Raw genomic sequence first — 21,659 nt, forward strand, 5'->3', positions numbered from 1 at the left:
GATAATCTTATTGCCCTATTATGGATTGTTGTGACCATCACTGAATCACGGCTGAAGAATGTTTGTAGTTGGGAGCTAAGTGCCCAAGGTTACACGTATCAGAGGGACAGGAAGGTAGGCAATGGGGATGGAATGGCTCTGCTGATAAAGAATGGTAACAAACCAGTAGAAAGATGTGACAAAGGATCGGAAGATGTTGAATCCTTGTGAGTTGAGGTAAAAACCTGCAAGTGTAAAAAGGACGTTGATGGCAGTTGTACACAGGCCTACAACAGTTGCTGGGATGTGGGCCACAGATTACAACAGGAAATAGAAAAGGCAGGTCAAAAGGGGAATGTTATTTGAGATTTCATGGGAGTCAGGGGAGATTTTAACATGCAGGTTGATTGGGAAAATCAGGTTGGAAATAGATCTCAAGAGAGTGAGTTTGCTGAATGCTGAACAGATGGCTTTTTGGAGCAGTTTGTCATTGAGGTACTAGCGGATCACCTATACTGGATTATGTGTTATTGAATAAACTGGAGGTGATTTGGGAGCTTAAGGTAAAAGAACCCTTAGGAGGCAGTGGTCTCAGTATCACTGAGTTCAACTTGAAATTGGACAGGGAGAATGTACAGTCTGACACAGCAGTGTTTCAGTGGAGTTAAGGTAGTTACAGTGGTTTGAGAGAGGAGTTGGCTAAAGTAAATTGGAAGGAAATGCTGGCAGGGATGGCAGCAGAGCAGCAATGGTGTGAGTTTCTGGGGAAAATGAGGAAGGTGTAGGATAAATGTATTCCAGAAACAAACAAATACTCAAATGGCAAAATAGTACAACCGTGGCTGACAAGGAAGTCAATGCTAATGTAAAACCAAAAGGGAGGGCATACAACAAGCAAAAATTATTCAGAATACAGAGGATCGGGAAGCTTTAACAGCTGACAGAGAGCAACCTAAAGAGGGAAGAGATGAAACATGCAAGCAAGCTGGCAAACATGATCAAAATGGATAGTTTTAGCTTTTTCAAGTACGTAAAAATAAAAGAGAGGTGAGACTGGGTAAAGGACTGCTAGAAAATGAGGCCAGAGGAATAATAACGGCGGGGGTTGGGGGGGATACAAGGAAATGGCAGATGAACTAAATGAGTATTTTGTATCAGTGGAAGATACTAGCAGTGTGCCAGGTGCTGAAGGGTGTGAGGGAAGAGAAGAGCAGTTATTATTACAAGGGAAAAGGTGCTCAAAAAGCTGAAAGACCTGAGGGTTGATAAGTCACCCGGACCAGATGAACTGTACCCCAGGGTTCTGAAAGAGGTAACGCTCCTGACTGACCGTGTGAAGGAAATGGAGCTGGAGATGGACAGACCCAGAGTTTCCAGGATGCTGAGACCAGAGATTCAGTGGGTTGGTCAAACTTGAGGTCAGGCTGCAAATAGTTTGGTCGCGACCACGACTGGAAAGGGGAAGAGACAGACAGTGCAATGTCTCCCTGTGGCTGTGACCCTCGGTAACAAGTACACTCATTTGGATACCCCTGGGAGGATGATGAACCAGAGCACAGCAGCCCGTCAGGTCGGTGGTACTGACACCCCGGTCCGATGCTCCGCGGGAGGAAAGGTCAATCACAGCAGTGATGACAGCAGACTCACAGTACAGGGGATGTGCAGGAGATTCTGTGGCCGCAACAGAGATGACACGATGGTGTGTCCCCTCCTGGGTACCAGGGTCAGGCACGTCTCAGATGTGCAGAATTACCAAAAGATAAACTTGCTGGTTGAGCCGGTGGCAAGGAAGAGCCAAATGCAATGTTAGCATTCATTTAGAGAGGAGTACAATACAAAAGCAAGGATGTAATGCTGAAGATTGATAAGGCATTGGTCTGCTCACACTTGGAGTATTGTCAACTGTTTTGTGCCCCTTATCTAAAAAAGTACGTGCTCGCATAGGAGAGGGTCCAGAGGAGGTTCACAAGAATGATCCTGGCAATAAAAGGGTTAATGCACAAGGATTGTTTGATGGCTCTGGGCCTGTACTCAATGGACTTTAGAAGAATGAGGGAATCTTGTTGAAACCGATCAAATATCGAAAGGCCTGGGATGGAGTGGGCAGTCTAGGACCACAGGACACAGCGTCAGAATACTAGGACACCCTGTTAGAACAAAGATGAGGAGTAATTTCCTCAGTAAAGGTAGTGAATCTGTGAAGCCTATGTCAGGATGTTGTTCATTGACTAGAGCTCAGTGTTTAACACCATCATTCCCACAGTCCTGATTACTAAACTACAGAACCTGGTCCCTCTGCAGTTGGATCCTTGACTTCCTAACCGGGAGACCACAATCTGTGCAGACTGGTGATAATCAGAATGTGTGGATTAATGGAGTCGGGCTAACCCCTATTGACATCAATGGATCCGGGGTTAAGAGGGTAAACAGCTTTAAGTTCCTCGGCATCAATATTGCTGAGCTCACATGGTCTATACATACAGGCTGAGTGGTGAAAAAGGCACAACAGCGTCACTTTCACCTCAGACAGTTGAGGAAGTTTGCTATGGGCCCCCAAATCCTAAGGACTTTCTACAGGGGCACCATTGAGAGCATCCTGACTGGCTGCATCACTGCCTGATATGGGAACTGTACCTCCCTTAATCGCAGGACTCTGCAGAGAGTGGTGTGGACAGGCCAGCACATCTGTAGTTGTGAACTTCCCATGATTCAAGACATTTACAAAGACAGGTGTGAGAAAAGAGCCTGAAGGATCACTGGGGACCTGAGTCACCCCAACCACAATCTATTCCAGCTGCAACCATCCAGGAAATGGTACCGCAGCATAAAAGCCAGAACCAACAGGCTCTGGGACAGCTTCTTCCACCAGCCTATCAGACTGATTAACTCACACTGATTTGAGGGCATTTCTATGTTACATTGACTGTTCTATTTATTATCAATGATTATAAATCACTATGATTGCACATTTAGACAGAGACATAACGTAAAGATTTTTACTGCTCATGTACGTGAAGGATGTAAGAAATAAAGTCAATTCAAGTTCAAATTAATATCTTCTCTTCGCTGATGATCAACACTGGCCCTGGTGCACCTCAGGGATGTGTGCTTAGCCGACTGCTCTACTCCCTCTATAACCATGACCGTGTGACTATAGCTCAAAAGCCAACTACAAATCTGCTGTTGGTAGAATTTCAGATGGAGAGGACAGGGCATACAGGAGTAAGATTTACCAGCTGGCTGAGTGGTATCACAGCAACAACCTTGTGTTTAATGTCAGTAAAACAAAAGAGCTGATTGAAGGAAGGGTGCGATGAGGGAACATGAACCAATTCTCAGAGAAGGATCAGAAGTGGAGAGAGTGAACAATTTCAAATTCCTGGGTGTCAACATCTCTGAGGATCTAACCTGGTCCCAACATATTGATGCAGCTACAGTATAAAAAAGGCAAGACAGTGGATATATTTTATCAGGAGTTTGAAGATATTTGGTCTGTCACTTTAAAACACTCAAAAACTTCTATAGATGTATTCTATATACTGTATATTATTTAAACTATATTATTTGTTTTTGCACTGTTTTTAATCTACATAATATATGTATCCCTATACACACATACTGATTTATTTATTCTTTCTATATTATCATGTACTGCATTAAACTGCTGCTGCTAAATTAACAAATTTCATGACACCTGCCGGTGGTAATGAACTTAATTCTGGTTCTGACTCTGAATTCATCCCCACAGACGGCTGTGGCCAATTCATTGGGGATACTGCATCATCACTGCCTGGTTCGGAAATTGCACCGTCTTGGATCGCAAGACCCTGCAGCGGATAGTGAGGACAGCTGAGATCATCATCGGGGTCTCTCTTCCCACCATTACAGACATTTACACCACACGCTGCACCCGTAAAGCCAACAGCATTGTGAAGGACCCCACACACCCCTCATACAAACCCTTCTCCCTCCTGCCATCTGGCAAAAGGTACCGATGCATTCGGGCTGTCACGACCAGACTGGGTAACAGTTTCTTCCCCCAAGCCATCCGACTCCTTAATACCCAGAGTCTAGACTGACAGCTACATCATTATTATATTGTAATTTGTCCTGTACTGTGGCTATTGCTTTGTTTATTATTTATTGTACTGCCCTGCACTGTTTTGTGCACTTTGTGTAGGTCCGTAGTCCAGTGTAGTTTCTGCGTCGCCTTTTCTTATCTCACTTAGTCTAGTGTAGTTTTGTGTTGTTTCATGTAGCACCATGGTCCTGGAGGAATGTTGTTTTGTTTTTACTGCGTACTGCACCAGCAGCTTATTGTTGAAATGACAATAAAAAGTGACATGACTGTATTTAATGTGGAGGTTCTTGATTCTTGGTGGGGGTAGGAAGAGGATTTGAGAGGGTTAAGAGATCTGTCATGATCGTTGATCCCTGGCAGAATGGTGCAGCAAACTGCATGGGGCCAAATGGCCTAATTCTTCTCCTGTACTTCATGGTCTGATGGTCTCGCAGCAGTCGCAGGACATTTCAAATGGAAGGCTGAGCAGCCAGACATGGTGGTGGACGGTGCATGTTAGTAATAGCAATGTAGGGAGGAGGCGGGATGTGCCCTGTGCAGTAAATATAGAGAAAGAAGAGAGAAACTAAAATTACTAAGCTTCATATTACCGCCAGTGACACTTGTTAGTGCAGAGAGATACAGGAAGATACCACTGATGAATGTGTGGCTGAGAATCTGGTGCAGGGGACAGTTTCATGGATTAATGGAATCATCTGGAGATGGGTAGGCACAAACTGTTCACTCCCCAGGGTCTTCTAGGGAAGGAACAGTTTTCTCACTCTGAAAACTGAAGGGAGTAGTTTTGGCGTGAGAGATCGGAGGTTTAAAGGGGATCTGAAAGGTGAGTTGATGGAGGTGGATAAAGTTATGTGAGGCATATAAAGGTTAGAGAGACAGAGACTGTTTTCCGACTAAAACTGTCTAAAACTGAAGGGAATGGATTTCAGGTGAGAGGGAGGAGGTTTAAAGGTGATCTGAGGGTAAATATTTCGCATGGAGAATTGAATTGACCTTATTTCTTACATCCTTCACATGTATCAGGAGTAAAAATCTTTACATCATGTCTCCATCTAACTATGCAATCACAGTAATTTATTATAAATGGAACAGTCAATGTAACAGAGAATAGCTGCTATCCCAAATGAGCCGCCAGAGGAAGTAGTGGAGGCAGAAACACACAAAGTCTCTGTTCATGAACATTTCTCAGGAACCTGTCATTCACTGTGTACATCCTGCCCTGGTTAAACTTCCCAGTGCTGGGTCCATTGTTGTTTTCCATCTGTATTAATGATCTGGATGAGAATGTATTAAACTGGATCAGCAAATTTACAGATGACACCAAGATTAAGGGTGCCGAGGACAGCGAGGAAGGATTGCTAATCTTGACATGGGATGTGGACCAGCTGGGAAAATGGCAGATGGAATTTAATACACACAAGTATGCGGTGTGTGCAACTAAGTTGAATGGGAGAAATGTGTGGTTTAAAGAGGATCTGAGGAAAACTGTCCTCGCTCCCCAGGAGGTTACAATCTGGAACACTCTGCCTGAGGAGGTGGTGCAGGCTGGTATTTAAGGACCATCTGGATGAGCATTTGAATCACCAAGGCAGGGTAGGAGACAGACCAAGTGCTGAGTTAGTGGAGACAGATTCTTGATGGTCAGTATGGACATGCAGAAACCACTGACTGTGAAAGTGCAGTGGGAACCTGGAACACAGAGCTTCAGCATGGACTCAGCTAAAATATTCAGAACCCAGTACGATGGATTTTTGTTGTACAAAGGTATTAATGGTCAAGTACTGAACAAACCCCCTTAAAAGGCTACCAAAATGCTCCCATTTCCTGGGCACCAGTTACAATACTTTGAAATAGGAATTTGGTGAAGTACTCTGGGTGATATTAGGACAGATGGCTGACAGCTTGGTCACGGTGGGAGGGTGCAAATGTCTTCTCAGAGGATAAGGGGTTCAGTGGAACAAGCTCACAGCTGAGAATGAAGGTGACAAACCTCACTGCTGTGGAGGACTGCTGTGGTCAGGATTGTACAGGATAGAAACTGACCCTCCGGCCCATCACATTTATGCTCTCCATCATGCACAGCTATACTAATCCCACTTTCCTGCATTAGTTTCATATCCCTCTGGGCCTTGCTCACTGAAGCCCCTGTGCATGTGCCTCTAATATTGTTACACAGTTCCCTGTACGTGGCATCACAGGTAGACAGGGTTGTGTGTTCTACTTGCCTTGTCAGCCAAAGAACTGCCTCTCATTAGAGCAGGACAAAACTGTTTAAAGACAGATTCAAAGGGGATCTGAGGGGTAAATATTTCACACAGAGAATAACTGGCATCCGGAATTAACTCCCAAAACAGAGTCACTGGTTTATACAGAAATGAAACAGTCCCTTCGGTACAACTCATCCCCGCCGACCAAGTTGTCGACCTGAACTCGGCCCATCTGCCTGCATTAGGCCCGTATCCCTCTCAACCTTTCCCATCCATGTGACTGTGCAAATATGTTTTAAATATTGTACCTGAGGCAGAGAGCCGGTGCAGGGAGGCGCTGACAGACACTCACTGTTCCGCGGGCAGGAAGAGGATCCCACAGCGGAGCCGAAACGATCGAGCCCACGTCGCCATAGTCCTGACGCCACCAGCCGGGATTTACCGTTCCCCAGGAAACGACGGAGGTGGGACATCTGTGACGTCATTCGTCACGGATTGGTTGTCTCTGTGTGTCACGTGATGGAGAGTGCACTGCCCGGGAGGCGGGGCAGAGGGAGCTGTCAATCAGTGGAGCCGCTGAAAAACTTGCCACCATTGTAAATAGAGTGGGTGCAGACGGAGATTTCCGGGATCGGTGACTCCCTCCCCACCCACGGGAATTGAGTGTGTTAGAGACAGTAATATTCATATTTTAATATGACTCTGCGGCATTATACATATTTAATGTTTGTATTTTGCATATTTTTGTTGGATAATTTTTTATAATTTGGGGTAAAAACCTTGTAACTAGATCACTGAAAAATTCATGAAGAAAGAGCGTCACGGAAAAATATTGTCAAAGCCAAAATTTTAACCCAAAGTAAGTTGTCCTCATGGTACGAAAATATCACCATCTAGTTCAAAGTAAAATCTATTCTCACAGTAGATTCATGTCACCACATACAACCCTGAGATTCTTTCCTGCGGCAATTCTTAGCAAATCAATATAACTTCCTGTGAACTGTAAATATGAGGAATTATAAACTGTAAACAAACAGTGAAAATTCAGAAAAAAAAGCAATAAATAATGAGCATGAAATAACCATGTAACAGAGTCCTGAAAAGAGTCCTGACGTGAGTGTACCTATCCCCTTTTGTTCAAGTCCCTGATGGTTGAGGGGTAGTAACTGTTCTTGAACCTGGTGGAGCGTGTACTGAGGCACCTGTACCTTCTGCCTGATGGCAGCAGTGAGAAAAGAGCATTGCCTGTGTGGTGAGGATCTTTGATGATGGATGTTGCTTCCCTATGGCTATGTTTCATGTAGATGTGCTCAGTGGTTATGAATGTTTTACCCGTGATGTAGCTGGGCTGAATCCACTAGCTTTGTAGGAATTTCCACTCAAAGACATTGGTGTTCCTATACCAGTTCATAATGCTGCCAGTCAGCACACCTTCCATCAGACATTTATAGAAGTTTGACAAAGTTTTCAATGGCATGCTGAATCTCTGAGATTCCTGAGGAAGTAGAAAAGCTGTCATGCCTTGTTCACAGTAATATTTATATGATGGGTCCAGGACCGGTCCTCTGAGTGAGTGACACACAGGAATTTAAAGTTACTGACTCTCTCCACTTTTGATCGTACTTTGATTACTGGCTCATGTACCTCCAGATCCCCTGCTGAAGTCAACAATCTGTCCCTTGGTCTCACTGACATTGATTGAGAGGTTGTTGTTATTATGCCACTCAACCAAGTTTTCTGTCACCCTACTGCATGCCAATTCATCGCCACCTTTGATACAGCCCACAACAGTGGTGTCATCAGCAAACTTGTATACGGTGTTGGAGCTGTACTCAGCCACACAGTCATAGGTGTAAAGCGAGTAGAGCTGGGGACTAAGCACACTTCCCTATGGTGCTCCTGTGCTGATAGAGATTGTGGAGGAGACGTTTTTGCCAATCTGAACTGGCTGGGGTCTGCACCTGAGGAAATCCAGGATCCAATTTCACATGGGAGTATTGAGGCCCAGGACTGGGAGTTTACTGATTAGTTTTGAGGGGATGATGGTGTTGAGTGCTGAGCTGTAATCAATAAAGGGCATTCAGATGTTTGCATCTTTGCTGAAAAGATGTTCCAGAGTTGTGTGAAGAGCCAACGAGACAGCATCTGCTGTTGCTTCAGTAGGGGAATTGGAGAGGATACAAGTCATCATTCAGACAAGAGCTGATATGCGAATTCTTGGTTCCATCCCTCCCGCTTCTGTCTTCTCCTATCATTTTAGATCCCCCCTCCCCCTCCCACTTTCAAACCTCTTACTAGTTCTTCTTTCAGTTAGTCCTGTCGAAGGGTCTCGGCCCGAAACGTCGACTGTACCTTTTCCTAGAGATGCTGCCTGGCCTGCTGCGTTCACCAGCAACTTTGATGTGTGTTGCTTAAAAATGAGTCCCGGCTTTTCGAAGGTTAAGTCCCGGCTCTATGTTGATGTTCGGTCCCGAGTCTGTCTCTGATCTCCAAGAACCCAAGCCTCGACGATCCCGCAGCCAAGCTCAAGAGGAAAGGCCCCAGCTTGTCTCCTAGTCCATGGTTTCTAGCCCTGGTCCCGCTTTCCCCAGCCCACGTCTGCGTTTTTGTCCCTGTTCCTGGTCTGAATCCTGTCACGTCCCTACTCTAGTCAAATCCTGTTCCTTGTACTTCAATGTCTGTGTCTCGCATTTGGGTCCGTTCCCAGCACCCCTTTGTGACAGTTCTCACACCCCGGTTACCTCTATTTTCATCAGGAAACAGAGATATTATCTTATTTTAACCCAATAAAGCCTTCTCACAGTTTCTTATCTTAACGATTGGCACATCTCCTCCTCTTCAGGTTTGAGCACATTCTATACTCCCTAAAGCAGATTTCAACTCTGCAGTTAATTTCAAACGAGAAAACGTGCGGATACTGGATATCCAAACAACACATACACAATGCTGGAGGAACTCAGGTCTGATGAACGGTCTCGGTCCGAAATGTCGACTGAACTCTTTTCCATAGTTGCCGTTGCGTTTCTCTAGCATTTCGTGTGTTGTTGCAGTTAATTTAATGGGATTGATGAAAGAAGGCTGTTCCGGGTCAAATTTAAACATTACCTTGAAGTCTTTTTTCCTTCCAAATTATCCAGCCTTTCCTAACAAATCACTTGAAATTATTCCAGATCCAGATTCCAGATGTAAATTCAACTTCATTCCAACCTCCTCCCGCATTCACCAGAACCCTCAGTTTCCGGATCTTTTTCCAGACGGAGGGCCCCTCCTGAACCTACATTATTTCCCACAATCCCCACACATTCACTGCCAGCGCCACCAACCGCGACTGCTCCGGAGCCAGTCAGCAGCTCGAACCCTCTTCTTGGTTCTGCTGTCAATCAGGTCCAGGGGTGGGGCAACGCAGCGTTTACGTACATGCTGCAATGACGTCACAAACATTAAGCTAACCTTCCTCCAGTGCACTTTTTGAGCGTCTGGTCGGAGGGTCCGGGGCTGCGGGAGGGGCAGGGTGACTTTAAACCCGTCGGTAAACACGGCCACATGGTTTGGTTCTCACCAAAGTGTTTCAACTGTACCTTTGCCTGTCTTCTCCACACAGTCACCCAGGGAATCTGACAGAGTCGCCATGAGTGGTGGGAAAGTGCGGGGGTTCATATCTTGGAGCAGCAGCCCCGGTTTAATGTTTCGGAGTGAAGGATTCGGTCACCGAGCTTAACGCCGAACGGCGTTGAAGTACAGACACGATGATGGAACACTGAAAAAAAATGCTGAACAGACCGTCCCTTGTTCTCGGGAAACTCTCCAGTCGCGGGCTATTTGCACACTAGACTCTCCCATATTCTAATCCTGTCTTCATTTGAAGCAGGAAAACGGTCTTCCCGTCGGCGAATCGAACCCCTCTCTCCCGCGTGACAGGTGGGGAAACTAACGAGGAATAAACAGGAGTGTGGAACCTGTCACACGGATGTCAGGGTGCAGGAGAACTCATAGAGTCACTCTGATGTCTGTTTGCTGAGTGCAGAGGTGGCGCATTTTACCCATCCCCTCCTCACTGTGTGACTGGAGGGGTCTCAGACTTCTTCAGTGATTCAGTCACTGATTGAGTTCAAGGACTGGCCAAAGGAAGGGATCCCATTAAAGTCTAACCGCGTGTTTGTTTGAACGGATATTTATAATCAGAATTTGGTTCCCATTTACTGATACGTCAAGCAGGAAACCATTTGTAGCCCTTCGAATCTCTCGGGTCGATTCTCCCTTCAGTCGGATCCCAGGTGATGTGTTTCTCCGGTCTGTCGGAACGTCGCGACATCCAGTGGTCGGAATAGGAACTGCAACAGAGTGAGGAACGATCCTTCAGAAAACAGCTCAGACACTGAGAATCGAGTTACAGACTCTTATAGCACCAGAGATCATTCAGTAACCGAATCTGGTTTGCATCATGGGGCGATGGTGGTATAGTGGTGAGCATAGCTGCTTCCCAAGCAGTTGACCCGGGTTCGATTCCCGGCCATCGCAGGTTGTACACTTTTAGACTGAAAAAGATAACCTCTCACCAAGCACTATGAACGCAGAATTCATGGGCAATTTACTGTCAGTGAAATTCACTCTAATGCATCAGATGGATCCCTCAGGTACGATGGTGGTGGTCCCTGATGTAGGAGGATCGAGGACCCCAAATTGAATGAAAAACATAACTTTAGACCCCGGAAGTCCGTTAGTTCCAAGGACTCTGCTCGAGGAAACGTACACTTTCTGGTCAAATCGAACATACAGATTCCTGATGAAAGACACAACACGCCCCAGATATTTTCTGGTCTCCCTCCTTCATCCAGCAGAAGGTACACATCACAGTCTCATGGAAAGTTGTGTCTATTGAATGGATCCCTAGTACGATAAGATGGACTCTTGACCTCACAATCCACCTCGTTATGGTGCTGCAGCATATTATTTACCTGCGCCGTGCTTTCCCTGTGGCTGTTACACTTCATTCTGCATTTGCTTATTGCTTCACTTTGTTCTCTCCCAATGCACTGTGTATTTGATCTCTATGAACAGAGAGAAAGAGAAGCATTTCACTGTATTTCGGTATATGTGACTGAAACACGTAGAACAGATTCAATTCCCACTGTACTCATCGCGACTGCAGTACGGAGCGCTGCCTCCGGACAGCGCAGCGTTTCCCAGCTCGCAATGAAACACAGCAGAAACAGAAGAGCTGAAATTGCAGAGGGGGCGGCAGTGAGAGAGGGTTTCACTGAACTCTCGTCGAAGAGAAGATTTAAACTTCTTCAGGGTAGGCATCCATTGAAGGGACTTTGAAGTACAGAAGTCGAATCACAAACGAGAAACTGTGCAGAGGCTGGAAATCCTCGCAACACACACAAAATGCTGGAGAAACTGAGCAGGTCAGGCTGCTTCATGATCCTGAAGAATGTTACTAAACACATTGATGAAGGTAGAGAAGTAGATGTAGTGTGTATGGATTTCAGCATGGGATTTGATAAGGTACCCCATGCAAGGCTTATTGAGAAAGTAAGGAAGCATGAGATCCTAGGGGACATTGCTTTGTGGATCCAGAACTGGCTTGCCCACAGAAGGCAAAGTGTGGTTGTAGACTGGTCATATCCTGCATGGAGGCCGTTAACCAGTGGTGTGCCTCAGGGATCTGTTGTGGGACCCCTACTCTTCGTGATCTTTATAAATGACCTGTATGAGGAAGTGGAGGGATGAGCTAGTAAATTTGCTGATGCCACAAATTTTCAGGGTGCTGTGGATAATGTGGAGGGCTGCCAGAGGTTACAGCGGGACATTGATAGGATGCAAAACTGGGCAGAGAAGTGGCAGATGGAGTTCAACCTAGATAAGTGCGAAGTGGTTCATTTTGGTAGGTCAAATATGATGACAGAATATAGTATTAATTGTAAAGCTCTTGGCAGTGTGGAGAATCAGGGGGATCTTGGGATCTGGGTCAATAGGACACTCAAAGCAAGTTGACTCTCTGGTTAAGCAGGCATACGGTGCATTGGCCTTCATCAACCGTGAGATCGAACTTAAGAGCCGAGAGGTAATGTTGCAGCTATGTAGGACCCTGGTCAGATTCCACCTGGAGTTCTGTGCTCAGATCTTGTCACCTCACTACAGGAAGGGTTTGGAAACCATAGAAAGGGTGCAGAGGAGATTTACAAGGATGCTTCCTTGATTGGGGAGCATGCCTTATGATAATAGGTTGAGTGAACTCGGCCGTTTCTCCTTGGAGTGACGGAGGAAGAGAGCTGATCTGATGGAGGTGTAGAAGATGAGATGCATTGATCGTGTGGAGAGTCAAAGGTGTTTCCCCCCCTCCCCCCCGGCAGGGCTGAAATGGCTAGCACGAGAGGGCACAGTTTTAAGGTGCTTGGAAGTAGGTACAGAGGAGATGTCAGGGGTAAGTTTTTACGCAGAGAGTGATGAGTGCATAGAATGGGCGGCCAGCGACAGTGGTGGAGGCGGATACGACAGGGTCTTTTTAAAGACGCCTGCATAGGTACATGGAGCTTAGAAACATAGAGGGCTATGGGTAACCCTAGGTAATTTCTAAAGTATGTGCATGTTCGGCACAGCACTGTGGGTCGAAGAGCCTGTATTGTGCTGTAGGTTTTGTATGTTTCTATGTTTCTAAGGGTTTCGGCCTGAAACGGCGACTGTGTACTTTATTCCATAGATGCTGCTGCACATTTTCTCTTGTATGAGAGAGAAAAAAAAAACTGCCGGATCACTAGCGTGTGTAAAATAGACCCGCAGGTTTGTTGGGGACCCGAGTCACTCCAATCTCAAACTGTTCCAGCTGCTACCATCCGGGAGTCAGTACCGCAGCATAAAAGCCGGGACCAACAGCTCCGGGACAGCTTCTTCCACCAGGCCAACAGACTGATTAATTCACACTGATACAATCGTATTTCTATGTTATATTGACTGTCCTGTTGTACATACTATTTATTACATATTACTATAAATTGTACATTGTATAGTTAGACGGAGACGTAACGTAAAGATTTTTTTCTCCTCATGTATGTGAAGGACGTAATTAATAGTTAATTCAGTTCAATTCCATGGAAGAGACTTCACAGTGCAGAAGTCGAATCACAAACGGTAAAATGTGCAGGTGCTGGAAATCCAAGCAACACACACAGAATGCTGGAGGAACTCAGCAGGCCAGGCTGCTTCATGAACCTGTGAAGGGTTTCGGCCTGAAACATCGACCGTATACTTTATTCCGTAGCTGCTGCTGCATAATTTCTCTTGAATGAGAAAGAGATTAAAAAAAAACTGCTGACGATCACCAGCGTCCCTGGGTGGGCTCGAACCACCAACCTTTCGGTTAACAGCCGAACGCGCTCACCGATTGCGCCACAGAGACGAGAATTAAATGAAGTACGAATAAATGACGAATTTTAATTGAAATCCGGTTTCCTTTTACAAATGCATAATATGACACATTTGTGTTTTAAAACACGAGGATGCATAAGCGCTGCCGCTAACAGAAAATATAGCAGAGGATGGTTTCGATCCATCGTCCTCTGGGTTATGGGCCCAGCACGCTTCCGCTGCGCCACTCTGCTGCCGAGAATATAAAGAATTGTTGTATGTGAGTGTTGTGGATGCTTTGTGTGTGTTGTGTATGTGTTTATCTCTGTGTCTGTTTATGTCTTAGTCACAGTCATAGTCATAGTCATACTTTTTTGAACCCGAGAGAAATTGGGTTTCGTTACAGTTGCATCAACCAAGAATAGAGTATAAATATAGCAATATAAAACCATAAATATTTAAATAATAATATGTAAATTATGCCAGGAAATAAGTCCAGGACCAGCCTATTGGCTCAGGGTGTCAGACCCTCCAAGGGAGGAGTTGTAAAGTTTGATGGCCACAGGCAGGAATGACTTCCTATGACGCTCTGTGTTGCATCTCGGTGGAATGAGCCTCCGGCTGAATGTACTCCTGTACCCAACCAGTACAATATGTAGTGGATGGGAGACATTGTCCAAGACGGCATGCAACTTGGACAGCATCCTCTTTTCAGACACCACCGTCAGAGAGTCCAGTTCCATCCCCACAACATCACTGTCGGAGTCTGGGTCTGGGTCTGTATATGTCTGGGTCCATTCCCTCTTTTCCCCGTATTCATACCCAGTTTCTTTCGTTCATTCCCTGTTTCTCCTCTTTCTCTTTTTCTCCACCTTTCTTTCTTTCCTCCCTACTTTCTGGCCCACTCAGTTATCATCTCTGTGCCATTTATGCTCTAACCGTCTTGCTCCTCGTTCCCGATATTTCACCAGTGACTCTGTTCTACATTGTTTAATTGTTCAGACAGACAATTCATCCCACTTCTGAGGCTTTTTAAAAGCATAAACAGCGACGTTTTCACCCACAACGGGGACTCAGTCCCGAGGTGCCATTAACTTCCTAATCCTGTCCTGATGATTGGATGACTGTCCGAGTCCCTTCAGTGCTGAACCAGCAGTTCACCTTGTGAAACGGAACTCGCGACATTAATGCATTGCAAACACTTCCCTCAAATGCAGCAATTCCTCCTCCGGGATTAACTGTTCGTATCACGTTCAGACCATCACGACCGGACCAGTGAGTGACAGATGGAGCGGTAGGGACTATCGCTGATGGTTCGCCCCTCCCTGTAACGAGGGGCAGTTTTTTTCATTTCTCCACCGTAGCTTTGTAACTGACACAGTAAGGGTTGGGTTTTAACTCCCCCACGTGGGACGGTGTAAAGACACGCTGGCAGCTGATTATCCCCTATCACCGGGCTTCTCCCTCTCTTCTCCCACTTTTCAATTCTACTCCTCATTTGATTTCTCCAGACCTCCTGAAGGGTCTCGGCCCAAAACGTCGACTGTACTCTTTTCCATAACTTCCTCCGTCGCTCCAAGGAAAAATCTGCCTGACTTGCTGAGTTCCTCCAGCATTTTGGGTGTGTTGATCCGTGTCTTGCTAAACCCATGAATCATCTTCCCAAATCTTTTGTAAAGTAGATATTCGGAGAAATGTTCTTATATTGTAAAAATAAAATTACGTGTGATTAATTCAACAAAAATCTATTAACAGATACCAAAACGTACCACAGAAAATGTAATTTAAAGACCTTTTTCATGAAAGAAATTGACCCTTTCCTTCCCAGTAGCAAACTCTTGATATGAGTTGTTTCTCTGGTCTGGGAATGAGTTTCCAGACATTAAATTGATATTATATCCACCAGTGAAAAGAAACACACACACACACACACACGTGTAAACAAACAGATACACACACGCACAGGCACGAAAGCAAACAAATACACACGCACAAACACACGCATACTCACACACACTCCCCCCCCCCCGCACACACGGAAACAAACTAAGTTTAATACAGAAAGCGCAGTGACTAGCAAACTGAAGGAATAAATGTGATAACACAGTTGAGATATTGAACACGAACAGGCCTGGAAATATCTCAAATGAATTATGTTAACATTAGTTGTATGTTGACATTAATAAATATGCGATGGTCATAACCTCCTGGCAGCGTGTTATGCCTTTGGAGAGACGGCGCTCCTCTGAAGACACCAACGGAAGAAGCACTGGAAACATTTCGAGGTAGTTAAACTATCACTGAAGTGGAGTTATGGGAGTGAGTTGCAAACTCAGCACAAGAAATGAAAGAAGTGAGAAGGGAATCTATGTGAAAAGCCGAGTGAGGGCACAGTGCGGATGTTGAGGGACGAGGAGAATCAGCGAGGGAAGGATGAGGGAGTAACTTTAAATTCCTCAGTGTTATCATTTCAGATTATCAATCCTTGGCCCGGCACATACGTTTCATTACAGAAAAGGCTCGGCAGCGCCTCTACACGCCATCTAAAATGTTGACAGATTTCCATAGGTGTGCGGTGGAGAGCATATTGACTGGTGGCATGAGGACCTGGCATGGGACCACCAATGCCCTTGTACGGAAAAGCTCACAAACAGTAATGGATAGAGCCCAGTCCAGCACAGGTAAATCCCTCACCACCGCTGAGCTCAACTACACGGAATGCAGGATCCCGGCCATCCAGGTCATACTCTCTTCTCGCTGCTGGCATCAGGAAGGAGGTAACCCATCAATAGGTCCATTACCCCTCAGCCATCAGGCTATTGAAGAAGAATGGACAACTTCATTTACCCAACACTGAACTGTACCCACAACCCAGAGACTCACTGTCAAGACTCATCAATTCATGTTTTCGATATTTATTGATTATTTATTTTTAATATTTTCTTTGTTTTTTCTTGTATTTGTGTAGTTTATGTTTTTTATCACCTTTGTCGTTTGCTATCTTTGTTGAGTGTGGTCTTTCATAGTTTGGCTTGTGTTTCGTTCTATTTACTATGGACGCTCCTATGGTGACGTGTATATAGTTCGGGAATAAATTTAGTTTCATCTTCCAACTTTGAACTTTCGGGAGAGGAATCTATTGGATGAGACACGGATGCTGTTTCACACTGTTAGCGACGAGGTGGAAAGATTGGTGGAGCCCAGCAGCTTTATTCTCTGGGACAGCATTGCGGCAGAGGACAGCACCGAACGGAACGCCTTATCTCCGGACATAGAAGATAGGAAGGGGAGTGGGCGACACAGGTCTTCCAGTTATTTCATTTGAATGGTCATCTCTGCATTGGAATCACCGGATCACTGTTCCAGCATTTCATATGAACGGACCGTTGTGACTGTAATCTATATCCTCATCCAGGAGGAACCAGTCTCATCACATCCTGTTTGTTAAGACACCTCAGGATTTTACATCTATTCTGTAACAAGTTCTTACTGCTCTATATTCCAGAGGATACAATCCTTATATCTCGAACTCAGTTCAGAACTCAAGTTGCACACCACAGGTATTAATTTAATTAAAGATAAAACTTTACTCGTTTCCAGCGATTAACAGCACCCCTTTAAATGCTTGTACTCTGAATGGTGTTCCAGATGTTGTGTCTACATAATTGGAAAACAATTTCTCCACTGATGGATTCGGGTCTTCTCGCTATAAACCTTGCTTGCTTAACCAAAGTTTTGGAACATGGTGTGTGGTTGCCAGCAAGCATTTTGGAATTGACGTCCTCGCCCAGCTGAATCACGTTGACAGTCAGCGGGCGACAAAACCTTACCATTCCGATAAAATACTTCCTTCTATTTTAAACTAATATGTTGATTAACGTTACCTCCCATTTCACTGAACTTCACACACTCCATAATATTTTGACATCTTTCTTTTTATATAGTTTTAGAATCGGTGTGAAACAGGAAGATGTGTAGTCAGACAGTGAAGTGGGGATGTGGAACACATTGACAGAGCAGCCGATGTACTGTGAGGAGAAGAGGGATGGTTTGCAGTCCAGAGCTTCTGCATACTGATCCATAGTAACCATCTGTAATCAATCCCCATGTTTCCTCGTGTAGGTTCTTATGAATTCAGGGTGTTCATTGGAAATTCTGTCGGCTGAGTGACTCTGGTCACTCTTAACATTCGACTGATCATCTGCCACCAACATGGACTGAACTGCTTTCCTATTGAGCCGGACATCTTCAGAACTCCTAATCGTGGGGCTCCGTCAGTGTGTGAAGAAATGAGATTATTCCAGAGAGTATCGGCCCACAGTGTTTAAGGTCTCCTCAGCGAACAAGTCTAGTGACCGCTTGCCGCGTTCCCTCGTTCACTAAAGGTATCCTTCCTTAAGCACGGGTCCCTACCTGCAGGCAGGAGAACGGGGTTGTTTGGATTTCCCTTCTTCAGAGGCAATAGAGGCGAAATCTATTAACAGGAGAGAATTCAAAGATTCAAAGCACATTTATTATCAAATAAGTATAAATTATACACCTTGAGAATTGTCTGCTCATAAGCAACCACAAGGCAAGAAACTCGAATAATCCAATTTTAAAAAGACCAAAAGCCAATGCGCAGAGAAAGAGAGAGAAAGAAACACACACCGTGCAAACAAGAGAAGCAAGCTAACAGCATCCCGAACCAGACTGGATAACAGATCCGCTCCCGGAGCATCCGGATTCGGCCCGAAGACTCGGTCCCCGGTTTTTACACCAACGAGGCAGAAAAGCACAACAGCGGGATCAGCCGCGAACAATTTAATTATGTTATTTATTCAATTACATCAACCGGCTGAGAAGTTAACGAGACCTCGGGATTGATTAAATTAAACCACCTTGGTGTGAGTGAAAGCATCGTAAGCTGCAAAATATCGACAGGAGGAAATAGTGTCCTTTGACTCATTTCGGCTCTCTGTTGTTCGACCCATTGACGTTTGTCCCGAAGAACAACCCAGAGACAAAGAGAGAGAACGCAGAAGAGACACAATGGAAGATAAACAGAATGTGTGACAGCAGGGCTACTGAAATCGTGTTGATTAGATAATGCAAAAAACATTCACTGCTGACATGCCTGGAACGAGGTCTCTGAACGGGTCGGAACACAGAGATAAGGACAGGATGGGGCCGGGGGCAGGGAACACGGAATAGAAAACAAAGAGACACGGGCAGAGAGATAGCCGCGAAATAAATCAACGAAGAGCAGTTATTAAGGGAAACGATGTGATGTCAGCAGAACACCGATAAGTAAAAATGAAAGAAAAGAATTGGAAGCGTCCACAACGGAGCAGAGCAACACCACGTTCAGCCAATAGCAGAGTGGCGCAGCGGGAGTGTGCTGGGCCCATGGTCATCCATTCGGTCGAGACCATCGGTTTCTCCGTGACTCCCTGGTGCACACGTCCCTCCCCACGGATCTCCCACCTGGCACTTATCCCTGTAAGCGCAAGTGCTACACCCGTCCCTACACCTCCTCTCTTGCCACCATTCAGGGCCCCAAACAGTACTTCCAAGTGAGGCAACATTTCACTTGTGAGTCTGTTGGGGTCATCTATTGCATCCGGTGCTCCCGGTGCGGTCTTCTCTACATCGGTGAAGCCCGACGCAAATTGGGGGACCGCTTCGTCGAACACCTCCACTCCGTCCGCCAGGACAGACAGGAACTCCCACTTCAACTCTGCTCCCAACTCCCTTTCAGATATGTCCATACATGGCCTCCTCTACTGCCATGATGAGGCTAAACTCAGGTTGGAGGAGCAACACCTCATCTAACGTCTAGGTAGTCTCCAGCCCCTTGGTGTGAACATAGAATTCTCCAACGTCCGGTAATTCCCTCCCCCTCCATTCCCCTATCCCTATATCACTCTGCCCCCTCCTCCAGCTGCCTACCCCCTCCCTCATGGTCCCGCCTCCTTCTACTACCCAATGTGTTTTCCCCCCATTCTTTCTTCACCTTTCCTGCCTATCACCTCCCTGCCTCCCTTCCCCCACCCCTTTATCTTTCCCCATACTGGTTTTTCACCTGGAACCTACTAGCCTTTTCCTTCCCACCTTCTTTATAGGGCCTCTGCCCCTTCCCCCTACAGTCCTGACGAAGGGTTCCGGCCCGAAACGTCGACTCATTGTTTCTACGGATGCTGCCCGACCTGCTGAGTTCCTCCAGCGTGCTGTGAGTGTTGCTTTGACCCCAGCATCTGCAGATTATTTTGTGTTTACCATCTATACTTGTCTAATTTACCGAGGATTCAGAATCAAAACTTCTGCGCACTCTGTAAACGGACTGAAGCGTTGAATGCAGGGGATATTCAACAGCATTTTGGCTGAGATGGAGAATTCCGGTGTAAACCGAGACTGGATAGAGTGCGGTTGTGTCCATGGAGTGCTGGAGGTGACGGAGATCTTTGAAGGTCATATCAAATTAGCCGGGGCCTATCTGAATGCTGGTAAAATGTCCTGACGTGTGTAAACCTAGACAGCATCAGATTAGGAATTTCATGAAGACGGTGTTTGGAAACTGGAACCCATGCCGGAGGCAGATACACTCAGAACATTAGAGAATTGTCTGGGCAAGCACCTCAACCAGCAAGGCACTGAAGGCAATAAATCAGTTCGTAAGTGAGTTGATTTTTCTTTTCCTCTGGTGAGATTGGTTCTTGATTGTCAGCATGGACGTGGTGGGTCGAAAGGCCTGTTTCAGGGTGGCATGAGTCTGCGATTCTATCTTACATTTGTTAATCCCAATAAAGGAGGGTTTAATTTAATCGTGTACTAGAGAGAGGGTGTGGAGAGGGATCCCACAGGGATAGGCAGATTGAGTGGTGTGTAGAATGACACACTCAGGGTAAACACATCATCTGACATGTTTTGATGCGTTTTAAGTTTGTTGTGGGAGTCTGGGTTACGGTGAGAACAGAAAGCTGCACTGGTCGGTTCATCGAGAAAATGTGAAAGATAGGAAATCCACCCTTGATCGACTGGCCAGCCCAGGGTGAATAATAATTTTATACTCAATCATGGGAACTCGTACGCGATTTAGCAGGGTTTGGCCAGTCGGCCGAAAGAAGTCTGCGCAGATCAAGTTCTATGAAGAGTTTATTCTTGATAGTTTCGATGAAAGATGAAGACTCTGCTAACTGCGATGGTTGAAAATCACACCTGCGTCAATTTTCTGTAAGAGCGCTATGTTCACCATTATGTCACCATTGTGTCATCATTCTGCAGGAGGCTTGGGTCCTGAATCGTCTCCAGGGGTGCATGACTGTGGCTCGAGCAGCTTTCTGAAACTGGTCACTTCACTCTGATTCCTCACTCTGCTGTAGTTCCTGTTATGTCCAGTTGAGGGCGGCATCTTTCTACAGACCGGAGATACAACACTCCCAGTAATTGGCACGGAATCGGACTGAAGTGAGAATGATCCTTTCAAAATTCGAAGAGCTACACATCGTTTCCGCCCTGTCGCATTACTTTTCAACAAGACGGAGTTGAGTTCGAATGAGAGTAGTTCCTTTCGCTAATCCTTGAACACAATAGGTGACTGAATCGCTGGAGGAAACTGAGACACCTCTGTGGGGAGGACACTGACTCCAATATTACACTCAACTAACAACAAGGTAATACTATTCACCGTCTTGTGCTCTTATATGTGCTTCAAATGTTATACCAACAGTAATTCCTCGTTAGTATAGTGGTTAGTATCCCCGCCTGTCACGCGGGAGACCGGGGTTCAATTCCCCGACGGGGAGATGATGATTTTACTGCTCAAAAGAGAAAAGAAAAGTGGACAAATAAATTGGCATTGAAGTGATCGGTTCAGCCGTCATTGGGAAGGTGGAATCTCTTGCTCTGTGAGCTCGGAATGGTAGGATTTTCCGAGAAGAAAGAGACGTTGTGTTCAGACTGTTTCTTCGAATCTCCCTTGGAGAATCTGTATTTCGCAGCGTTCGTTGTTACACTCAGCGGCTGAGTCCATCACTCCGAGCACACTAAACCCTGGGTTTAGGTGT

The 21,659-nt window shown here is 45.7% G+C and overlaps 4 non-coding genes across 4 annotated transcripts; 2 read left to right on the top strand and 2 right to left on the bottom strand.

Moving 5' to 3' along the window:
• The first annotated feature begins 10,713 nt into the window (after positions 1–10,713).
• trnag-ccc (transfer RNA glycine (anticodon CCC)) lies at positions 10,714–10,785 on the top strand. Its single transcript has one exon. It is a non-coding gene; the product is annotated as a tRNA-Gly (tRNA).
• A 2,807-nt stretch (positions 10,786–13,592) lies between these two features.
• Positions 13,593–13,666, bottom strand: trnan-guu (transfer RNA asparagine (anticodon GUU)). Its single transcript has one exon. It is a non-coding gene; the product is annotated as a tRNA-Asn (tRNA).
• Positions 13,667–13,796: 130 nt separating this feature from the next.
• trnam-cau (transfer RNA methionine (anticodon CAU)) lies at positions 13,797–13,868 on the bottom strand. The gene has a single exon. It is a non-coding gene; the product is annotated as a tRNA-Met (tRNA).
• Positions 13,869–21,326: 7,458 nt separating this feature from the next.
• Positions 21,327–21,398, top strand: trnad-guc (transfer RNA aspartic acid (anticodon GUC)). The gene has a single exon. It is a non-coding gene; the product is annotated as a tRNA-Asp (tRNA).
• The last annotated feature ends 261 nt before the right edge of the window (positions 21,399–21,659 follow it).

This window comes from Mobula birostris, chromosome 28, assembly GCF_030028105.1.
Source record: "Mobula birostris isolate sMobBir1 chromosome 28, sMobBir1.hap1, whole genome shotgun sequence".
In the NCBI taxonomy this organism is placed as follows: Eukaryota; Metazoa; Chordata; class Chondrichthyes; order Myliobatiformes; family Myliobatidae; genus Mobula; species Mobula birostris.